Source organism: Pelodiscus sinensis, chromosome 2 (assembly GCF_049634645.1).
Source record: "Pelodiscus sinensis isolate JC-2024 chromosome 2, ASM4963464v1, whole genome shotgun sequence".
Lineage (NCBI taxonomy): Eukaryota > Metazoa > Chordata > Testudines > Trionychidae > Pelodiscus > Pelodiscus sinensis.
The window spans coordinates 22,955,274-22,977,637 of record NC_134712.1 but is presented as its reverse complement, the minus strand read 5'-3'; the positions used below and the strand labels follow the sequence as shown (position 1 = coordinate 22,977,637).

The 22,364-nt window shown below is 41.6% G+C and overlaps 1 protein-coding gene across 2 annotated transcripts in view; it reads right to left on the bottom strand.

Annotated features, from left to right (window-relative positions):
• Positions 1-22,364, bottom strand: part of SAMD12 (sterile alpha motif domain containing 12) — a 237,804-nt gene that overhangs the window by 52,521 nt on the left and 162,919 nt on the right. The window contains exon 5 of one of the 2 annotated variants that reach the window (XR_012901249.1): positions 17,994-18,165. The exons of the other annotated variant lie outside the window; for it this stretch is intronic. The gene's annotated coding sequence lies outside the window, so the exon portion shown is untranslated. The remainder of the gene's footprint in view (positions 1-17,993; positions 18,166-22,364) is intronic. 2 annotated transcript variants of the gene reach the window in all.

Here is a 22,364-nt window from a genome sequence, read left to right as displayed (position 1 = left end):
GGTAAAGAGTTCCATAGGTTAACTGTGTGAAGAAATACTTCCTTTTGTTTGTTTTAAACCTGTTGCCTATTAATGCCATTTGGTGACACCTTGTTCATGTGTTATAAGGCGGCATAAATAAGACTATGTTTACTTTCTCCACACTAGTCATGATTTTCTACACCTCAGTGATATCCTCCCTTAGTCATTTCTTTTCCAAGCTGAAAAGTTCTATTCTTATTAATCTTAAATTATATGGAAGGTGTTCCATAACCCTAACATTTTTGTTGCTCTTTTCTGAACCATTTCCAATTCCAATGGGCGACCACACCTTCATGCAGTATTCAAGAAGTAGGTGTACCATGAATTTATATAGAGGCTATATGATATTTTCTGTCTTCTTATCTATATCTCTCTCAATGATTCCCAACATTCTGTTTGCTTTTTTGACTGCTGCTGCACACTGAGTGGATGTTTTCAAAGAACTAGCCACAGTGACTCCAGTATCTCTTTCTTGAATGGCAACACCTCTTTTAGACCCTATCATTTTGTATGTATAGCTGGGATTATGTTTTCCAATGTGCATTACTTTACATTTATCAAACTGAATTTCATCTGCTATTTTGTTGACTAGTCACCCACTTCTGAGAAATCCTTTTGCAGTGCTTTGCAGTCTTCAGGACTTAACTATCTTGAATAATTTTTGTATTATCTGCAATGTCCTCATAGTTTACCCTTTTTTCCAGATAATTTATAAATACATTGAAAAAGACTTCTCAGTTCAGACCCCTGGGGGACTCCACTATTTAACTCCTTCCATTCTGAAAACTCACCATTTATTCCTATCTTTTGTTTCTTATCTTTTACCCAGTTACCAGTGAAGGAGAGGACCTTACCTCTTATCCCATGATAGCTTACTTTGCTTAAGAGCCTTTGTTGAGGGACCGTGTCAAAGGCTAAGTGAAAATCTAAGTACATTATCTCCACTGGATCCCTCTTGTCCACATGCTTTTTGACCCCTCTCAGAGAATTCTAATAGATTGGTGGGGCCTGATTTCCCTTTACAAAAAAACCATGTTGACACTTCCCAAAACAAATTACGTTCATCTATGTGTCTGAATTTTATTTTTTTACTATAGTTTTAACCAGTTTGCCCAGCACTGAAGTCAGGCTTACTGGCCCATAACTGCCAGGATCACCTCTGGAGCCCTTTTTCAAAATTGGCAGCACATTAGCCAATTAATCTTCGTCATTTGGTACAGAAGCTGATTTCAAGGACAGGTGACAGGTTAGATTACAGTTAGTAGTTCTGCAATTTTACATGTGAGTTCCTTCAGAAATCTTGGGTGAACACCATCCAATACTGGTGACTTCTTAGTAGAATAGTGATAGAAATGTAGCCATGTTAGTCTGGTGTAGCTGAAACAAAAAACAGGACTATGTAGCACTTTAAAGACTAACAAGATGGTTTATTAGGTTAAAGTGCTACATAGTCCTGTATTTTGGTGACTTCTTAGTGTTTAAAAAATGGCTACTGTGAAAATGGTTGCTCAGCCCCTTCTGGGGTCAGAGAGAGACAGCATTCATTATTTGCTCTTTGTAGCAGAATAGATCTGTATTGATGAGCTCCCAAAGTGAAATAATGCCTGGAAATCCCCAGTGTCCCAGGGGCTGGGGAGGGGGGCACTATCCCATAAAAAATGGTGAGAGCCGTAAATTAAATTACAGAACCTGAGTTCTTATGTTATTGAAAGTTTGCCTGTGTTGCTTCCTTGAACTTTCAATGCAGGGTTATTGACAGAGACTAATCATAATCGTTTCCAATTTTGCTGGCAAAAATTTGAGATTAGGCAATGTAAATATTAGCTCCAACCCATCTTCAACACCTTCATTTTAGTCATTATCAAGTAGAGATAAAAAATAAACACATTCAACCTTATTTGTTATGTTTAAAAAAATTATATGTGGTCTCTTAGGTCTCTGGCACATTTCCACTTTGGCCCTTAGTGCCACTAACTTTTGGAATAACCTGGTCTACAATATCAAGAGCCTTGGAAAAGTAAATGAATTTTCCCTTAGTAAATGAATTTTCCTGTTAGATATTGTATTTGAATATCTCTTCATGCATAGCAGCAGAGCCAAAGAATATATTGCCTAGGGAGGTTGTTGAACAGGGTCTGATTAACATTTTGTGGGACCAGTGCCAAACACATTTGTGGGTCCCCATGTAGTCATTATTGGCCCTTCCGAATGAGGGCCTAGTATGGCAGTACTATAGTAAGCAGGACGGTGGTTTCAGGGGCATTTTTCTATTCATGCATAGCAGAAGAGCCAAAGAATATATAGTAAATGTAAACCTCCTTTGCTTACAAGGGCTGAAAATATCAGGTGCTATCGTTATGAAAGGAAGGCATTTCTGAATTAAGTAGGAATTTTGGAAGTGCACAGAACACAGGATTGATTCCTGCATGGTTACAGAACTGCAGTAAAGTAGGACAATTTTCAGTTTGTGCAAATGGAGTATATCAGGATCCATACTGTAAAACTGTCCCACAATGTGGAAAAGTTGAGATGCCTTTGTTGTTATTTAGTTCCACTTCTTGCTTTGGTAGGGAAATCACCAAAGCTATATTACGGTCTTTTTAAAAGAATAAAACTAAACGCACCTGGCAATAGCATTTGAAAATAGCAACTCCAGTCTCAGCACTGGGAAAATGCCCGCATGTGTTGTTCAATTTTATCCTTCTTTTTCTACTACAAATTATACTAGAACAGTATTTGATTTGAGAAATGAAGTAACAGTAGCCCAAACTGAACTTGAGCACTCCTGTTCAAATGTGAAAGGGAGATGCTAGATTCCTTTTCTGAGTCTACATCTACACTAAGTTTTCTCGGCAAAAAATATGCTAACGAGGGACTAATTTTCCCGGGTCAATCTCATTTGCATATGTTCTGCCGATCCATTTTTGCACGAGGGGTTTTTGCACAAAACCAAACAGTGTGGATGTTTTCTTTTTGCGCAAAACACCCCTTTCCCGCAAGATCCTTATGCCCTGAAAGAGGAGGTAGACCAATCTTGTGGAAAAAAGGGGGTTTTGTGCAAAAACAGATCAGCAGAAAATATGCAAATGAGATCACAACTCATGCAAATGAGCCCCTCGTTAGCATATTTTTTGCTGAGAAAACTCTCAGTGTAGATGTAGCCTGAGAATTAGATACATCTGGAAAGGAAAAGCCCATTACTGCTTCCATGACTGTGGAAATAGAGTCAAATCCTTCCCTGTGCCTGGTATTGTACCTAAAGTTGCCCAGGGCCTCTAATAGAGCCTTCCCTCCCTTACTTATCATATTAACGTCTCCTGGTGGTGTCCACATAGCTCCCTTGCTAGGCTTCAGACAGAGGTGCATTGCCTACTCATTCAGTCCTCCCAATTCCTTCTTGGGGGCGGCAAACTGAAGCCATGAGCATCCCTAATCCAGTCCGGGGAAGGCTTCTGAGGGGGATATTTGGCCAAAGTCACTTACTCCTCTGTGCACACTTGTTCCCCACTTGCAGCACCGGCCCCTTCTAGCAGCCGGCTCTCCATTCACAGCAAGTGCTGTGTAAAGCTCTCCCAGCTTCTCCTTCCTCCCTCTCCCATTGCTAGCAGACAGGGGATTGCTGGGAAATGTAGTTTCTTCCCTGCTCTAGGGCCAGCTCTCTAGGCAGGGAGCAGGCCAAGGAACTATAACTTCTTGGGTAACTTGGACTCTCAGCTCCCATCCCATCATGTTCTGCAGGCTCCCACTTCCAGTGAGGAGAGATATGGCTGGGGCCCTTTTGAGCTTGAGCTTGAGCCCGGTGTAATGGAACAATTGGCTCAATGGTAAATTTGCCTGTGTTGGAGTCGCTCTTATTGGAGATTTTTGAGAGCAGGTTAGATAAACACATATGAGGGATGGTCTTTATAACACTTAGTCATATCCTGAATGCAGGAGACTAGACAAGAAGCTCTCTTGAGGTCCTTTTAAGTCCTAGGATTCTATTATTGACCTAAATCATGTCTGCAAGTCATTTTATAACTTTATAAACCCTACACTCTTAATATTCAGGAGAGAGCATTTTCCTATTTATCAATAATGGCTCTTTAAAAATCTCTCTGGCTTGCTAATTTGCTTAATTTCATCTTCTGCATAGCCAATTTGTTGTCTTGAATGTGAACTCTCAGAAATACAACCTCTTCCTAATGGTAAAGAACAGGAACACAAACTTCTTTATAATTCCCCAGTCATAAACTAAACTTGTATCTCTGAATATTTTATTTCTTCGTGGGAAAGGAAATTCAAAACCATTAAGTACTTGGTAGTTCCAGAATAAAAAGCAAGTTCTATCGAGATTTTTTTTTTAAATTAACCTATTGCTTACTTGATACTAGATTGCATGGTGAAGTCCAAACCTTTTTCTCTAACAATTTACTAACTATAGTAGAACAGCTGCTATGGTCGGTGTTGCAGGAAAAGCAGCAATTTAATAAAGTAATAATTACTTCACATCTTCATTAATTTTAAGAGGTAGCATCTTCAATTAACAGAATAAATATACACTCACACACATTCTTTAACTGATCACTGAAACTGTTCCATGGGCTAACTAAATATTCAGATGACTGAATTTTCATTAAAATAAAATCCAGTTTTTGTATAATCCCATGAAGAAAATAACCTTCAATTCTAAACAGCCATGTTTCATTTTCCATTCTCTTCTGCTATCTTTTCAGGAAGCCTACATTGTGTATTTGACCCACGCTTGTGCCAGAAATATCTTCCAAAGTGGGTAAAATTTACAATCTTCTTCTAATAAATAAAATAAATAAATAAATAAATAGAGGTATTCTCCACATTTGTACAGGACCACACGCAAAGCATTTTCTGAGATACTGTAAAACAAACCTATCTTAAAATGGGCATTTTCTTCAACAAAAGGTATTCTTCATATTTCAAAACGTTCATTTTAATTTCAAAGCATTAAGCACTCATGAAAGTACATGCTCCAGCAGTGTTTGTTGACTGCTTTTCCCAGGTAAAGTGCCTAGTTGCATCTTGATGTCAGTTACACCAGTGTATTTCTGATGCAGCTGTAGACAGACCTTGGTGCAATGAAGAAGAATGTGGCATCTGGTGTTCTTGTTACTTAACTCAAAGTTTCAGAGTCTAAAGAACCTGCAATCCAGCTATCTAACCCTTCTGGGCACAACAGTGGCCCTTCAGATACCTCCATACTTAAAACACACCCCGTCTGTCTCAGATCTCTCCTCTAGGGTGTGAATCTTCTCATTTACCTCTCTCGGGGCCAGGTGGCAGTTGTGAAGCACTTAACATACAGAGACACACATTTGGCACAGAGTCTAAAATACATTTGTAAGCGGGGGAATGGTCCCGCTCTTGTGGGGAACTTTCCTGGCTTCTATACACCCCGGTGAAATGAACCAGCGAAAGGATCTGAGTCCCCGCTCCCACTTCCTTTACCCCGCGGCTCCCTGATCCTGAGGGCTCCCCCTCCACTCTCCTGAGTAGCAGAGCCCTTGAAACCCCAACAAGGCTGGGCCCAGGTTTCCTGGGGCTTAATCCCTGACCTTGTAGTCACTAGGGGCAGGAGTTAGGGTGTCCCCACTCCGAGGTGCTCTCTTTACACTGCAGGCCTTCTTGGCCCAGTGATCACTTCATAAGGTTCAAAGCAAATACAATTTATTAAACATCAACTGATTAAAGAGAATAGAATAAGAAACAATGAGAATGGTTAAATGAGAACACACAGCCCTGCTCTGTAGCACAGGGACATCAACACAGCAGTCTGCAGAGTGTAAGGACAGTTCACAGTCTCTTCCTTAGAAGCCCTGGATGTACTGCAAGGGGCTGCAGGCTGGACACACTTGCACTGGCAGTGACCACACAGCCTCAGTCTCTAAGTGGCCAGACCCCTCTCCCAGTCCAGAGCCTTTCCCCACACTTTGCAGGTCCCAGTAGCTCACCACATCCAGCTGCAGGCTGTGCTGCTTGGCCAGTTCCAGCTCCTTGTGTTGTTTCTCTGTTCCTTTTGGCTTTCTGAGCACTGCCAGTCTGCTGCTCAACACAGGGTCTGCACTGCTTGGCCTGTCTGGTTCTGTCGCTGCAGGGCTTCTTCTTGTACTCCTCTTTCAGCTCTCTGTTTTTGCAGGACCTCTTCTGCACACAGCTTGTTTGTTCAGAGACAGAGCCAGAACAATCCCCACTTACAACCTGTCAGTCAGGCTGAGCTGGAGTGTTGACTGCTTTCCATTGTCTCTGGGGTCTGTCAGTCTCATGAACCCTTCCCCTTCTGAAGCTGGTAAACCAAAAAACTCCCACAGAGTTTTAGTAAGGGGTAACAGTCCCCTTACACATTTATGCTCCTTCCCTTATAGTTAATCATACAAACAAACAGAATAGGCACACCTCTGCATCAATTTCCTCACTTTCTAACTCACTCTTCTCTTGGGAATTCTTAGGGACTATCAGTGTCCAGGCAGGGAGTCCCCTGTCTCTTGAGGCACTATATCCTGGATTGATTCTCCCTCATGGACAGGAGAAAATGGCCTCTGAGCATGGCTTCTGTCCTTTTGAATCTTGCCAGCATTTCTACATACATACAAACCCCTGCCAGGTGAATTTATTATCAAGGTTCCCTCTCCTGTTCCCCTGGGGAGAGACTAGTCTTTTGTCGGGAGTGATAGAGTTCCAACGATTGGGTACATAAAGTCAACTAGCCTTTATTGTTAGCCCTTTATCTCTGTGTGGCTAGATGTCAGCTCAAGGAGGAAAACAGATGACACAGGAAGGGTGGACATGCCCTAACAGGGGGAGCACAGGTGCCCAAACCATGGCCCCATCCTTTCCCTCTGAATCTCCAGGCCGCTAGGGTTGCCAGATGGTTTAACCAAAAATACCGAACACTCCCCCTCCTCCCCCCCCAAAAAAACACTGTTGAGAAAAAAAGGACCCCTACAGTTATTAAGCAAAAAAATCCAAAAAACCCAGCATGGCCCTTTCAATGCCTTTGGGTTTTTTGGGGTTTTTTTGCCGGCAGCCATCTTGTTTTCTTACTCTGTGCAGGAAGAGAGCTCCCCTGCAGAACCAGGTAAGTGAGGAGGAGGGGAGGTTCAGGCAGAGGGGCAGGAGGCACCGGTTGCTGAGTGTGTTATAGGGTTGCCTGATGTCTGGTATTTTCGCCTCCTAGAAGGGGAAAAAAATAATCAGAAAATACTGGACATTTTAGGTGTCCGGTATTTTCTGATTTTTTTTCCGGACAGGAGGCGAAAATACCGGACTGTCTGGGTCAATTCTGGACACCTGGCAACCCTACAGGCCACCCCTCCCCTCCCCCTGCGAGCCCTCGCCCCTTCCTCTTTTCTCCTTTAGCTACCACCCTTGCACTATCCTTTCCCTCAAGACCCTGCCCATGCTCTGCCTCTTCTCTAGAGCCAACGATCCTACCTCTTGCTTGCTCTTCTCTGCCCCTGCTCTCTCTTAAGGCTGGTAAAAAGTGGGAGGGTCATGGCCCCTCAGCACACCCAAACACCTTCAAAATGCAGCTTGGTAAAGATACCTAGAGAGTTCATAATCTCTCACACAATTTATAACTTGTATAAATGGATTCCCAAATCCTTACCAAAGCATTTCCAGTACCTAGGCTAGTGAGTAGGCCTCATGAGTGGCCTTCCTTCATCTCAGTGATTATTTTAACCAAGATGGCCTCCTGGGATAGGGTAGTTTTGCTAACTGCACTTGCGTAACTAGAATTTGCAGGGGGTGCTGACTGAACCATAGCAGCACTTTGACTGGATGCCGCCAGAGTGCATGGTTTTTACAGTCAGTATTGTGTGCAGTCAGCATGCACCTGACTTCACGTACCCTTGTTTTACGAGTGTGTCACTACAGTAATACTGGTAGGAAAACAATGAACTGGATGAAAACTAGAGGAATCTGGCAACCCTGTGGGTGGGCAATGGTACACAAAATGTCTCATGGGCCACACGTAGAACCCCGATGGGCAACATGTGGCTGCAGGCCACAGGTTTTCCACCTTTGATTTCCATGCTTTCTCCCAATCTGCTCTAAATACAGGGAGCAGAAACAAAAAGAATTCTGTGCCAAAATCTGGAAAGCCACCATATTATCCACCTTCAAGTGCTCTCAAAATCACTCCTGCCACCTGGCCTACAGAAACCTGCCACCTGAGCTGTTATTTCTTTGATTGCTGCTCCTGGGTGGCTTACTAAACATAAGAATTATGCACACAGCTCATCTATATTAAAACACACTGACCTCTTGTCTCCTCCACCTGTCAGACTGTAAATTCTTTGGAGCAAGGACTGTCTGTCATTTGGCTTATGTAGTGCCTAGCACAGTGCAGCCTGACCTGGTCAGAGCACAGTTGGGACAGCTGCTGATTGAACTGAGAAGGAAAAGAACTGGGTTGGCATTATGCAGATGTGTGGAACTTGAATACAGTTAAGGAACTAGAGGGACCTGAGATAGTAGGGGGAAAACAAATAGGTTCAAAAGAGGCTAGAAAGGGCAAGATGGAGAAAGGAAAGGAAGAGAAAAAAAATCCAGTCACATTCCAGAGTTGTCCAAATCTCCCAGAAGGCTCTGCGTGCAACATGGAAGCTCAAAAAATACTAAAACTACGCTATATTTTGTTATTTAGATATGGAAGAAAAAGGCAGAGAGTGCAAAGGTGGTGGCAGAGAGGAGATTCTTCTGGATAGTCTATCTCTATGTGGAGTTTCAATCAAACGTTGATAGCAGTGTTTTATAAGCCACTGAATAATGAGCTCTCTGGAGTAATGGCTGAAAGGCCATAATGTGTGTAACAGTGCAAATGTAACCAGTCTTCTTGCAGGTAACAAGGAGCATATCAATGGATCATATGCCAGCAAAATAAGCACAATACCTGTAGTCCCATCTGTACCCCCAAAGTGACTGTATGAGATTGACACACACTTTTTGGGTAACACTAAAAAAACCCTAAAATATTAGCAAGGTTTTGTAAGTTACCCATTTAAATTAGGGATGTAAAATCCTGTTTAACTGGTTAAACATCTTGTTTAACTGGTTGAAGAGAGGGTGTTTGGGAGGGAAGCTGCTGTGGACCATTGACTGGAGCAGTCCCTGCCCATGGCAGACACATAACTGTTCCAGCCCCCACTTCTTAACCAATTAAACATTCACACCCTTAATTCAAATTAGATAACAGCTTAATCCTTAACTCTAGTCTGCAATTGTCTTACAGTTTCTTATTTATACTCCCTAACATCTGCCATGGAGCCTTCTGGAACACAGTTATCTACCAAATTGAAATAAAGCAGTAAGTTTATTATCTGGTAGTAGGAACAGACTTTTATTTTCTAAGATGGTCAGCTTCTAGAAGGGGACAATGCACATTAGCCAGTTATATAAATGACACTGATGTAACATTCTCTCCTCAGGTTATTCTCTATCGGAAATGTAGCTTCTTTGTTGAAGATCTATTTGTCACAGATTCTTGTAATAGTAAAAAGGCTTCTTTAGCAGCTCACGATCCTACCTACCATTTTGTCTTAAGTAACTCCAAACACTCTTTTTAGAACACAGGTCTAAATTTACTTCTCCAGGAAATGGAGACTTGAATGGCTCCCTTAAGATATATACTTAAAATGTCCTTCCTACAATGGACAGCTGTTGCTCCCTCACAAATCTATTTATTCATATAATCAGCCTCCAAGTTTTTCAGTGAGTTCTGCCAAACAAAAGTGTTACAGCCAGGAAATCATCAATGCCATGCTACTGGAACAATCTCCGCCCCCCCCCCCCCCCCACCTTTATTGGTCTGCCCAGTTTGGGGACCTTTGGGTTGTGTTTTAAGGCTCCTTCTCCATTCTCCCAAATTTTTCCTGAAGCAATGATGCAGAGTTACTGGACACAAGTTTGTAGTGAGAAAACCTGAGTTTGAAGGACAGCAGAATTTTGAAAGGGCTTTTTAGTTTTGAACCTTGCTATTCATTTGTATGCTGTAGGTGACTGTTTTGTATTCATTTTCTGCACCTATGCCCAGAGCTTTGGCCAGGTGAATTTTAAATAAATTATATACTGAACTCTTAAAAAAAAATCCTCTCTTCACTTTACCACAAACCATAGTTCCAAAAGTCAGCTTCATTTATATGTTGAACTAACTGGACCTTTGAAGGGCTCAATACTAGTGTGAAGCACAGGATTCAAAACAGGAAGAACTGATTTTTATCTCACCTTTCAGGAACTAAGAGAGAAACCACATTTTCTACATGCTTTGTTTGAAAATTCAAATGTTTTTCTAATTTCTAGGTCTAAGCTTATATTCTATTCTGTCTCCAGAGCTTTACAAGTCACCTGGAAGTCTTACATATTTGAAATTGCTGCAATTATTTCAACTTTATCAGCAAAATGAAATATAGATTTTAACATCTGAAAGTAATGATGATCATTTGGGTGCAAAAGGGTGGGGAAGGGAAGAGTGACACCTTTAGCCTCTATTGAAATGTATTGGAATAGGAGAACTCTTTATCCAGGTATGTTTGGGGGTGTCCATGGTTTTTAAAGCAGTCCAGCCCTGGTGGGGCTGTAATCTCAGGGCTTCCTTCAGTCCACAGTCAGCCAGAAGCCCCTTCCCTTTCTTGTTGCTCTGGTCCCTGCCAGCAAACCATCTTAAACTCAAGTCCTAGCCTCCTAACTAGTCAGGAGCCTTGTGCTCCCCACCAACAGACCATCTTTGGTCATGCTGCTCTTTGACATACAGTCCTTTCTTCTTTTGCTCCAAGCAGCAACTAACTGGCTCTAGCACTATAGCTCCTTTTTAAAGGGTCTTTCTGGGTCCTCAGTGGTTGCTTCCCCTGCAGCCATTCTAGTCTGTTTGGAGGACCTTCCCACTGCTCCTTTCCTGGGATGGGTCACTAGCACAGGAGTGGGCAAGATATGACCCACAGGCCAGATCCGGCCCACTGAGCAGTTTGATCTGACCCGCAGCCTGCCCTGCCGCACCTTGACCCTCAGGCCAATCAAGACCTGGAGGTAGAGGAGCACACAAAGTCTCCTCCCCCCACCAGGGGCACACAGCACTAGAGGGAACCATCAGCTGTTCCAATCAGCTAGTGAGTCCCTCTGGGTGGCACACACCCCTGGCAAAATGGACCCCCCCCCCCAAGCAAAATGGGGCCCCCTGTAACCCACCACCCCATGGGGGAGTGAACAAAGTCTCCTCCTAGAAGGACTCACCTCTTCCCTTCTGCTTAAGGCCCTGCCCTTTTTGGGGCCAGCCTGTGACCACTACCAACATTGGTAAAGTGGGCCCCCAAATTATTGCCCACTCCTGGTGTAGCAGAACCCCGAGGCCTCTAGCAGGGAGCCCCTGGACCTAGTTTACTTCATCAGAGGCAGAAGGAGAATAAGAGGGGCAGCTGGCATTTATGTGAACATTCAGATTGTTCTTCCCTGAAATCCATCCGAGTACTCAACAGGATGCTTTGCAAAAGGCATGAAGTGCATAATCTTCAGCTCCTCCATGAAATAGGTGCCACTGGTGTGCATCTAGGTCACAGCAACTACTGCAAGATATGGTAGAAGCAGCAGACACTTCCTCCTCCTGAGGGATTTTGGCTTTGTATGTCCATGTTCTGCTATACACTCACATTCACTGTCCTTCTCTCCTAGTGCAGCACTGTGCAGAGATCCACAGTTCATCTCACCCACAGATTCCCCATTTCTCCTGTCCGCTCAAAACCCTATAGAAAATCCAGTTTTGGTTGCATTTGGGACCTGACTTGAATACTCCTTAGTGAGTACCAATTCCAGAGTCTCCTAAAGGATTTTTTCTGCACATTATTAGGCTCAGGTACCTTTCCCTTTGATCTTTCCCTTTCACTAGCAAATTGAGAAGTCAGTGTTTTGGATGGTTTTCTTCTTTATTGTCACGAGTTCATAACTTATTTTCTTTAATGAGTGCTCCATTACATTCCAACTAGACAAGGCTAACTCACTGTATCCAACGCAACCAGTAATCACCAACCCCAAAAGACAAGTAATTTAATGATGAAATCCAACAGATCAGATAGAAAAATAATTCAAAGAGACCATTAGCAATTATCAGCTTGTAGAGTGAAAACAAACACACAATAGAAAGTTTACTTATTTGATCTGCTCACATTTAGCATCAATTAAAGAGATACTGTCTAGTAAGAAGGCCTCAAGTTTTAATTACCTTGAAATTTGCATACTGTTTTAGTAAATTCTTTTTTGTTTAAGTCTGTGATATTCCTTTTAATTATCTCTAAATGTAAGTCTAACTAATTATATTAACCTACTTCTCTGCTCCCACCCCCCAAAAATCTTCAGCTTCTTTCCAGTAGGTCCTATCCAATAGAGAAGAGCACATATTATGCTCTATGATTGCAGGCCCTTGTACTCAATTGCACCTATTTTTTGTGGGGGAAGGGAGGTGTGCTTAAATTTAGGAACCTAAATTCATATTTAGGCAGTTGAATAAGGGGCTTGATTTTCAGAGGTGCTGATTCGCTCTTGATCCCATTTAAATTATGTTTACACAGTTGGGAATCCAAGTCATGGCACTACTATGTTGGTATTCCTCCAACACCACCTCCCCTCGGTTCCTCAAGAAACCAGTCTGACTCCAGTCTTTTCACTCATGTTTCTTTATTTGGCATACACCAAAAGGTATGCTGTGGTTTTCAGACTGAAGTGTAGATCCAAGTAAGGTATACCACTCATCCAAAATTACACAGAAACACTCTTCCTCTATATGCAGTTACACGACACACTGTACTAACATGTTTTGGGTTACTTTGTAGGAGCCAATCCCTGTAGAGTATGCTCTGTCCAAGCACTCAGCATGCATGACTTACTCAACCTCATCTTATATTACAGCCTTATTTTATTCGTTGTTACTCTGACCATTGCAAATGGCTCTCTGAGTGCCATCCTCCCTGCCTTCTGGCTAGTACAGACATTCAGGTTCCAACTGCTGAGCCATTTACCTCCCTAATCCTGTTCCCAAGAAATGAGGCTTCACCCAGGTTTAACTACTCATGTTAAACCAGGCTTACACACAGCAGCTGAGTGTCTGTGGTTCCCAAAGCAGGCAGGTAGATATGTGCTAACACACTAACAATAGGGGGAAGTGGCGATGGCACAGGCAGCAGCTTGGGCTTGCCATCTGAGTACCTACCCAAAATGATGAGCAAAAATGTTCTCTGGCAATTAGCATGAGCCACAACTGCCACTTATGCTGTCATCCCCTATTCAGTGCATAAGTAGCCCTGCTGCAAGGCGCGATGTCCTATGCACATTGAACACAACATGGTAGAGAGCTGTATGATCCGTGATTTCTCAAAGCAGATACTGGAGTTCATAGCAAGGACCATCATTCAAGTGGCCTAGGGAGGGCAGGGAAGCTGAGAGGTAGATGAGAGGACGTTTTCACATTCCCAAAATGCATAGCACTATATTGCGTATTACCACAGTGCTTAGCAACTGAAGGTGATGCCAGAGACTGTGGTATGATTATCCACATTGCTTTGTTTCTGTTCTGGGGTGCTAACAATGTGGCTATGACATGTTGACCATAAAAGGCAGAAAAACAGGTTTGACTGGTTTTCAGTTTTGGTGACTTAGGCATGTCAACACTTTTGTCACCAAACTTTCCAGTATAGATGCAGCCCGAGATTTAAACCCTTGAGAAGCACTGACAGTTAATCCAGCAATAATGTGTGATATTTACATAATTTACCACAAGAAAGGCACTTCCAACTGCGACCTTGTTTGTAATGTCTTGTCTAAACCCAAAGACGACTGCATTTAAACTGAACAAACATAGTTCTTTTCATATTATTTTGGTGAAGTACATGAGGATACTTCTCAATGCTCCTGAACCCTTATAGTTTTAAAGAGAACACAGAATCATTCTATTCTTGGGTCACAAGCCTCCTCAACTTTCAATCCTTGTCACTCACAAACATAGATTGTTCTAACAGTAAAAACTTAACACTCAATTAATTTAAATCACTTTCCAGTTCATAAGGCTATCTGTTACTAGGTAACAACCCCACACATTCCTTAGTGCACTTGCTGAATTTGAGGCTCTGTGCTAAAAGCAACAATAGCAAAGAGAAAAAGGTACTCACTAATGGTGACTAGTAATTGCCAAATCACTTCATAATAGAGCACTGAATTGTGGTATAGACACAAATGTTTTTCAGTAAATCACAATGCATCTAAATCCAGTTTTTCAGAGAGGCTCCAACTTAGGGCACGTCTCCACTTCTCTGGTGATTGATCTTCTGGGGTTTGATTTAGTGGGTCTAGTAAAGACCCATAAATCAAATACTAATGGGCACCCTCATCAGTGCCAGTACTCCTATTCCTTGCAAGGAGTAAGGGAAGTCGACAGGCACATTTCTCCTGTTGACCTCCTACTGCGGGACTGCCCCAGAAAGTTGATGCAAGGTACATCGACTCCAGCTATGCTCCAGCTGGAGTTGCACATCTTATATCGATTTTCTCCACAAGTGTAGCCTAGTCTTAGCATCTACTTAATCATGCATTATTCTAGTGCCAACACTTATACATGCAGTAGCTAGATTACAATATCTAGGCAATAGAATTTCTGCACAAGTTCCAGTAAACCCATGCACAAAAGATTAACATTGGAAACTGGCTGGATGTCTCCATGCATAACATCTACAATGTTTCTGCCTTTACAGCAGAAGATCCAAGAATCCAGTCCACCAGTGGTCTTGCCTAATCAGAACTATGCTTTGTGGAAGGCTGGGAAGAAGTTCTTACTGCCTTAATACGTGCAAATGCACCCATGGATTCTTGTACTGTGAGCTTTAGCACAAGACTGACCTCGGGAGAATTTAATGAGCAGAAATGTAAAAGAATCTATGATCCTCTTCTCCCAGCTAGGGGAGAATGAAGGAAAGACATGCATTGCAGAAGAAGTGTTGAACTGGAAATCCAGTTACCCTGAATCTTGGGGAAGGTAATGAATACATCATTGTTTTCGTAAAGTGAGATCTGAAATGATGGGTTCCTCTGATGAGTCTCTCACAATTTCTTATTCACTGAAAGCTAAATACTGGTCTGATTAAAGTCTACGGAGGGGTTTTGCCACAGGAGCAAGATTTGCATATGATGACCACATGTCCTGTTTTGGCCAGGATAGTCCCTTTTTAAAATCCTATCCCAGCCATTCAAACTTTTGTCTTTTTGAATAAGTGCTCATCTGTCCAATTTACTCTCACCAATCTGATAATTTGGCAAAAGCTATGGGACTTCTCAAGAAGTATATACCTATCTCCAGGGTTCGCTGAGCCATGCTGTCTGGTGATCTGTGCATGTGCAGATTGCCTGAACCCGGCTTTTCCGGGTTGTAATCTACTCGCCAATGGTGAGTAGATTACATAGATTGTCGAGCCCTGCCTATCTCACAGAACTGGAAGTGACCTTAAAAGGTCAAGTCCAGTCCCCTGCCCTCACAGCAGGACCAAGTACCATCACTGACAAATTTGCCCCAGATCCCTAAATGGCCCCCTCAAGGATTGAACTCACAACCCTGGGTTTAAAAGGCCAATGCTCAAACCACTGAGCTATCCCTCTTCCCCAAGAAGAAAAGGGGTGCAGAGGAACACAGAAACCTTCCTTCTCTGGTGGGCACTTGGTGATAGTAGAAACCTCAGCTCTAAAGAGGGTGGCATGAGATACCACATGGGACTAATATGAGTCCCTATTCCTGCATGAGACTGGAGGGGGGGCGGTGAGCAGCAATGCCAGCTGCATGCAGATGGGAAGGCATGGCTTGGATGGGGGGAAGGCAAGGCTTGGGCAAGCAACAGTCCCAGCCTAGCCTGGGAAGAGAGGCTCATACAAGAGTCTTGAGCTAGCCCCACATGCGGAAGGAGAGGAAGGGTTTGGCTAGTCCCATGCAGGAGGTAGGTGCTCATGCTAGCCCCACCTGATGTTCCATGTCACCCTTTAGATCTGAAGTTTCTACCATCACCAAGCACAGCAGAGAGGGAAGGAAGGTTTCTGTGTTGCTAACTTTCCCCATTGTGCTGGCAGCGATTTCTCAAGGAGACAGAAATAGATAGCTTTTCCACAGTAAGAACACACAGGTTCTGTGATCCTGTCTCAGCGACACTTGAAATAGCATCACCAATATGTTTGCTCTATATCCCAGCTTGACTCATGACGCATACATCTTCAAGATGTCCTCCGTCAGTGAACTGATTAAGATTTGGCCAGGAAACTCCAGGTGGTTAATTGGTAAGAATATATCTCAAAGAGAATTCCTTTAATTATGTGCATTTGACATCTTTATATATGTTTTATGAGATAATAAATACATTTTCACTAGGTATCCATTGATGCCATATGGCAGCTCACACAAAGTTGAACAAATTAGCTATAATGAGGCTCATTAAAAAAAGCAAGATCTACTACTAAAAGGACTTTTGGAACTTGAAAAATGAGGTTCAGATGTCTGCATAATAGAGGAGATGCCCTCTAACTCCTTCCTTTAGGAACTCTGGCAGAAGTCCAGAGTATCAAAAATGCTAGTGGCCTGGAGAATACAAAAAGAGTTAGCCATGAGACTGATCAACACAAACAACTGAGAAAAGACTAAGCAGAAGAGGTCATGGAGTCAAGGATTTAGTGGAATATTCTCCTATGATTTTAACTACTGTACTTGACCAAAATAATACCTTTCAGCACTATAAAATAACTTTTATACCTTGCCTTGCAACCTTTCCATTATAGATTTCAGAGGATTTTAATAGCATGACAAAAGGCTTATCTTCGCTGTAAAGTTAACTCAAGTGCTAACTCAATCGTTACCCTTACCTTGACTTCTGTCTACACACAAAACCGCTTAACTCCAGAGTGGCAATGCTTTCAACTAGAGTTGGTTGGTCTAAGAACCATAAGAGCTAAACATAAACAAGTACGACTGGCTACCTGCTAACATAATCCGTCTGCAGGGTATATAAGCATTGTCTTCCCACAATTCCCCTATGTACCCAGAAAAGGCAGGCAAGTTCTCCCATAACTCATTATGAAACAGTGAATGGAGCTCAGCTTAATACAATGCAAAAAATTGTGGGATGTGCCATCAGCAGTCTTAGTGCTGTGCAAGTGAGTAGAGCAACAGTGTGGATACAATAACTTTGAGTATTATTTTGCACTGTGGCTTCTCTGCCTTGAGGTACTCAAGAGCAGTAACCTGAATATACAGAACAGGCTGACTCCATCAGTGCTCTGTGGCTGGACTCAGAGCACCTGTAAAAAAAAAAATTAGTAGGTGCTCAAAACCCACCAGCCAATCACTGATCAGCTGTTGAGTGGCAGGGAGGGGGGAAAGTGCTGTAGGAAGGGAATGGAGGTGGAGCAGAGTGGAGGCCTTGGTAGAAGACGTGGAGTAGGATGGGGACTTGAAGTGGAGCACCCACCCATAAAAATGAAAGTCAGTACCAGGCCTTGTGAGGTAAGTTAATTCTTTACTGAAGACACATCCAAAGCCTCAAAACATCCAGTGAAGCAGGTGGGTAGTTACTCCTAGCAGTGCAACAACTAAATAGCACAATCATTTGTCAAAACTCAGCTAAAAAAGATTGTGACTTACCTAAGAAGTCTGTGCAAAGCCAAGATCACTGTCTGGAGCTTAAATTGTATCCATCCTCTTTACTAAAGCACAAGTGCAACAACATAATAAAATGAAACAATTTGTGATAGAAATTAAATAGAGTAGGTGAAAACAGAATGACAGAGATAAACAGAAGATTGAAGATTGTCTTGTTTGTAAATGATCATCAGGTTGTTGTGCTTTCTTCTCATTATTTTGTTAACACTGGGCCAGGTTTACACTATGGAGCAATGTCAAACAAAGCTACACAACTCCAGCTATGTGTATAGTGTTGTTGGAGTCACTGTACCTTAGATTAAGTTATCACGGTGTTTCCACTGCAGAGGGTTGACGGGTGAAACTCTCCTAGCAATTCCTCTTACACTTCTCAATTCTGTGGAGTACCGGAGTCGACAGGAGTGTGATCAGCAGTCAATTCAGTGGATCTTTACCAGGGGATCAGTCCCTACAGTGCAGATTGCCTGATAAGGATAGACAAAGCCTGGCTGCTCCATCTGTGAGATTAGTCAACAGAAGGTGAAAAATTCCATTGTCTCAATTGAACTGCTCTGGAACTAATGTGTCAACATTATCAGGATATTAAAAAAAAAAAGGCAAAGCTTTTACTTGTTTAGAGCTCATTCCATAAATGGCTTTGGGGGAATTCCTGTTAAAGTTCTGCCACCCAAATGAAGGATTTTTCAGGTGATTTCACTTCCTGTGCTATATTTTATGCCCTACTGGGAAGCTGCTAGGTCACACCAGAGGGGACTTATCCATGGGCTGATTCGCCTACTTCTCAAGAACACATTATTTGCCATAAGAATGGATGAGACCACATAAGAATGAAAGGTATTTTTTTTTATAAATTTCCCCAAAGGTGATATCCATACTCTTTGAACCCTCCACCCCTTTAAAGCATACATCTAAAATATACCGCTCAAATTATCCAACTGAAAGTACTGTTCAGGAACAAATTATAAACAACTCCAGAAAACTGCATGTTCACATAATTTGTTTGCTCTCCCTGCCTCTGGTTATCAGAAAGTGCATTATGTTCCTCATACTTCCTGCCTACAGCATATTATTACAAGCTAAAGGGGGGATTTCTTTATTGGAACCTTTAATTAAAATATGGGCAGCATATCACTGCTTGATTTTTTTTTTATGATAGAGGTCGCTGAAAATCACACACACACTTCCCAAGCATATTGAATTAAAGGTATGCTTAAGAGTCTGCATGATCACTGAAATTCCTGTTCAAATGGTGCATATCCCATGTGCTGACCTTCTGGAAAGGGTGCATTTCATCTTCTGAAAGCAAAAAGTTAAATATTTATAAACATCTAACTTTTTAATTATTATTCTTTCATTGATTTGCAGAGGACAAACAAATTAGAGCTGTTACTCAATGAAGAGGGAGAAGCAATGTCAGAAAATGTAGAAACGGAAGAATTGTTTAATGACTTCTTTGTTTCTATTTTCACCAAGAAGGCTGATGGTGATTGAATGCCCAGCATAGTGAATGCCAGTGAAAATCAGGTGGGTTCAGAATTTAAAATAGCAGCAGAACAAGTTAAAAATTACTTCGAAAAGTTAGATGTCTTCAAGTCACCAGGGCATGGTGAAATGCAAGCTAGAATACTCAATGAGCTAATTGAAGAGGTATGTGAGCCATTAGCTATCATCTCTGAAAAGTCATAGAAGACAGGAGAGATTCCAGAAGATTGGAAAAGGGCAAAACATAGCTTCCATCTATAAAAAGGGAAATAAGGACAACACAGGAAACTACAGACCAGTCAGCTTAATTTCTCTGCCAGGCAATATAATGGACCAAATAATTAAGAATCCATTTGCAAACATCTGGAAGATGCTAAGATGATACGTAGCGGTCAGCATGGATTTGTAAAGAGCAAATCACATCAAACCCAACCTAATAATTTTCTTTGATAGGATAACAAGGCTTATGGAAGAAGGGGAAGCGGTAGATTTTAAAGAAAACATTTGATACAGTCTTACATGACCTTCTTATCAATGAACTAAGGAAATACAAAATAGATGGGACTATTATTAGATGGGTGCCTAACTGGTTGGATAACCATTCCCAGAGAATTGTTATCAATTGGTTACAATAATGCTGGAAGGGCATAACAAGTTGGGTTCTGCAGGGATCAGTTTTGGGACCGGTTCTGTTCAATATCTTCATCAATTATTTAGATAACAGCATAGAGAGTATGTTTAAAAAGTTTGTGGATGATACCAACCTAGGAGGAATTACAAGAGGTTTGGGGGCTTATAATTCAAAATGGTCTGGACACACACTGAAGAAATTGTCTGAGGTAAATGGATGAATTTCAATAAGGACAAATGCAAAGTACACCATTTAGGAAGGAATAATTAGTTTCATGCATACAAAATGGGAAATCACTGTCTTGGAAGGAGTACTAAGGAAAAGGATCTAGGAGTCATAGTGGACAACAAGCTAAATATGAGAGTAAAAATGTGACACTGTTGCAGAAATAAAGCAGGAGTGTTGTAAGCAAGATTTAAGTGGTAATTCTTCTGGCCTCAACTTGAGTATTGTGTCCCAATTTCACTGCATTTCAGGAAAAAGTGGACAAATTGGAGAAGGTCCAGAGAAGAGCAACAAAGTGATTAAAGGTCTAGAAACCATGGCTTGTGAAGGAAGACTGAAATATTTAGGTTTGTTTGGTTTAGAAAAGAGTAGACGGAGGGGACATAACAGTTTTCAGGTACCTAAAAGGTTGTTATAAAGAGAAGGGGGAAAGATTATTATTCTTAATGTTTGATGATAGGACAAGAAACAATGGGCTTAAATTGTGGCAAGGGAGGTTTAGGTTGGACAGTAGGAAAAACTTCCTAACTGTCAGAGCTGTTAAGCAATAAGCACTGGAATAAATTGCCTAGGGAGGTTGTGGAATCTCCATCAATGGAAATTTTTAAGAGCAGGTGAGACAAACATCTTCCAGATAGGATCTAGATGGTTGTTGGTCCTGCCATGAGTGCAGGAGACTGGACTTTATGACCTCTCAAGATCCTTTCCAGTTCTAGTATTCTATCATTGTATGACCTTTTAATGAACCCATTATGTTCTGATATTGTTGGAACCTCTGATCAAAAACCTATGATACTAGCTTTAAAACTTCTGCAAGAATATAAATAATTGTGTTCTGTTACTCTCAGTCCTGCCTAGAATTGGGTGGCACACTGGTATATTCCAACACTGGACAATCATTCAAATGAGAATTTCTTATCAATATGGATAATTGCCACTCATAAGAAATCATTCCGAGGGCCACAATGAAACACACATCTGTAGTCTCTTCTTCCCCTTGTTGTTAATCACATGCAAATCCTTTGAATTTTATTGTTAATTTTACTTGCTCTCAATAACAAGACCCAAGTAATTCATATTTACCCCTTTTTGATGGAGAAAATGTTATCGTCAGCTTTCATATGGACTATCAATCTGAATGAGTTATTTTGCCCATTCTCTACACTGCATTAAAACAAGTATGTGTGAGAACCCGTGTGTGTGTTTCTTTCAGTCAGTTAGCAGATAGTTGCTCCCCACTTTCTTCCAGCCTTTTATTTCTTTATATATATATATATATATATTTCTTTTTATATATATAAAAGAAAAGGTCTGGAAGATCTCACACGTAGCCAAGTGAGATGATAACAGTCAGGATCCCATTCTAATCACATAGGTGGAATCCCATATGCTTCATGAAGGACCAATACTTTATTTTAAAACTTTCACATGCACAGTTCCATTCCTACGGGAAGCTGAATTTTCTCTTCCAAAGGGATCTCCACCTCCTTTTGGGTACACAGGAATAAATATATATCCTTGAAGCATGTATTTGTCTAATGCTCAGAAACTCTCAGTTCAGAAAAGATATAAACTGCAGATGTCAAGTTTCCTGCAGCAGCAAGAGGAGTTTTAGAGAGAAATTCCTGAACTAGTTCTGAAGAAACTGTTTTCTTCAAATATTTTCACTCTTACTCAGCACAAATTTATCAGTAAAGGACTCAGCATTAAGCACAAGAACATATTAGTCCAGGGCTACTCAACACATGGCCTATGGGTGGGATCCTTTGAACATGGCCTCCACTAGAAATATGCTCCACAATGGCAAGTCAATATAATGGTCTTCTGTTAATATGCATTTTAGTCATTAAATTCCTGAACTGTCATTGCTCATTAAAAGTGCTGTCATTTGGGTGGAAATCGGGTAAATATTGCATTTTATTAATATCAGCAGAACTGACTTAAAGGGGGCCTCTGTGTGTTGTGTAGTCTTGCCTTAATCTTTGTATTCATGCCCATCAGTGTGAAAGAAGCTGTTTGCATATATATTTGCATGTATATGCAACCACACTTAAGGTGCGGCCCTCGTCATGTGCTATGAGTATCATTGTGACCACCGGGGCTTCCACAGTTGAGTAACCCTGTATTAATCAATAAGCTCTTCCCAAATGCCTTCTACTTTATTTCATGAGACATACCGAAACCTTTCCAATAGAAGATGCCATTTTGAATCTGAGAGGTAAGAAAGGCAAAGTAGAATACAGAGTTTATGCCAAAGGTGACACATAGAATATACACGATAATCCTGGATACATGAGTGCAAATCTCAAAAGATATAACTAAAGC